The sequence below is a fragment of the Hoplias malabaricus genome, chromosome 4 (assembly GCF_029633855.1).
Source record: "Hoplias malabaricus isolate fHopMal1 chromosome 4, fHopMal1.hap1, whole genome shotgun sequence".
NCBI classification, from domain to species: domain Eukaryota; kingdom Metazoa; phylum Chordata; class Actinopteri; order Characiformes; family Erythrinidae; genus Hoplias; species Hoplias malabaricus.
In genome coordinates this window covers 36044305-36045975 of record NC_089803.1, presented here as the reverse complement: position 1 = coordinate 36045975, position 1671 = coordinate 36044305, and the positions used below count along the sequence as shown (strand labels likewise).

The 1671-nt window shown below is 52.6% G+C and overlaps 1 long non-coding RNA gene across 1 annotated transcript in view; it reads right to left on the bottom strand.

Moving 5' to 3' along the window:
- LOC136695681 (uncharacterized) overlaps positions 1-1421 on the bottom strand; it is a 13128-nt gene extending 11707 nt beyond the window's left edge. Inside the window, exon 1 of the long non-coding RNA XR_010802332.1 lies at positions 1-1421. This exon is cut by the window's left edge and continues 63 nt beyond it. This is a non-coding gene — a long non-coding RNA (uncharacterized lncRNA).
- Between the last annotated feature and the right edge of the window lie 250 nt (positions 1422-1671).

The following is a 1671-nucleotide window of genomic DNA, read 5'->3' as shown; positions in this document are numbered from 1 at the left end:
ATGCTTTTCGCCCAGTCGTTTTCTGCCAGCTCTTTTTCGTTGTAGAAAGCTGGAAAGGATGGAGGAGCTCCAGAGCAGTGAGGGGGGCTCAGGCTGAGTTTGCCCGCTTTCTGCTTTCACCACACCAGCCTGGAGCTCCAGGCTAACCCCCTGCTCGGCACTGTGCCTGGGCCGGGCCTGCAGGCTCCTCTGGCTGGGTTAAAGCGGCAGGCTGGGCCTCAGAAACAATAGGAGGCCACGAGGGTGTCTGGGAGGCGTGTGTGAAGCCCGTCTGCAGAGCAGAGCCTAGTCTCAATGAATGGAACATGTTAGAAAACACACAATTAGCATGTCCACTGCATGCAAATCAGCATGCAACTCCTGCCTTTGCTTTTGCTGGGCCTGAGGAACATTTAACAGGCTGAAAAAGGCCCCCCCTTTCCTCTCCTCCTCCTCCTCCTTCTTCCGTTTTCCTTCTTTCCTTCTTCCCCTCCCCTCTCTCAGCGTCTCTCAGTCGTGCTTTTTCTCTATCTTCGTCTTCCCCCTTCTCTCGGCTTGTGAACCGCCAGCAGGGCCCAGTCTGTAAAAGCGCGGCATTCTGAAGCATGTCCCAGACGGCAGCGAAATTTCTGCACGAGTTCTAGGAGCAAATGTGCAGGCAAGGACCAAAAAGGGGAACCACATGAGGGGAACCACACTCCCCTCCTTGCTTGCCTTCCTCTCACGCGCACTTGTAACATTTTCGCAGCACAAATCTGTGCACCAGTTTCCATCCAGTGCCCCATATTTTTTTCAGCCTTTTGTGAGCAATTGGCACCTGTCCCAGACAGCGCTCCTGCACACCACTTGCCTTGACGGAATCGAGACTAAGAGAGAGAGAGAAAGAGAGGGACAGGGCATGATAGAGAAGGAAACAGGATGGCGACAATGGGGCAGTACTTCCAAAAAAGTGTACCTGGCACTATTTGGCAGGCTCAGGCAAAGTTATCATCATCACAGCAAATCAAAAAGCAGCTTAAAGCTAGCTTCTCCAGAAGCATCAAGGCTGAATTGAAAGCGGTGTGGGGAGGCCCACCCAGGGCCGAAGCATGGAGTGCCCGCCAATCAGCCAGACGAAAACCTACCTACAGAACCTCTATGTCCCAAAAAGATCCTCTCTGCAGATCGCAGAGCCCAAAACCACTCTCAAAATACTACAACAATTAATCGCCTCAAAAACAGCCATCTAAAAAGTCCAAAACAAAAGCAAAATGTCCAGTGTGCCAATGCTACGGCGTGGAAAAACGAAGCAATGCGCTGGGAAGCGTGACTTGTTGGCAGGGTTTGGGGTGGGCTGCAGTGCAGCGCGTTGCTGCAGACAGAGGGTTAAATCCTCTTAGGAGAGCTAGAAGCCCTCCCTCTCTGGCTGGGCCCGCCGGTGGGGAGGCCCTCGTAGCAGCAGAAAAAGCAGTCGACGTTTTTTTCCCCTTTTTTTTCCTGCCTCTTTTTTCCCCTCCCTCCCTTTTCCTCCCTGCCTCTCTTTCTCTGCCGAGCTCCAACCAGTCTCCCCCTTGCGAATGGCTTAAAGAGAGGAGTAAGTGGAGGAAATGAGGGGAGCATGTGAGGAAAGAAAGCGAAAGAGGGAGAGAGAGAGAGAAAGAGAGAGAGAGAGAGAGAGAGAGAGAGAGAGCAAGAGAAAGCAAGTGAGTGAAA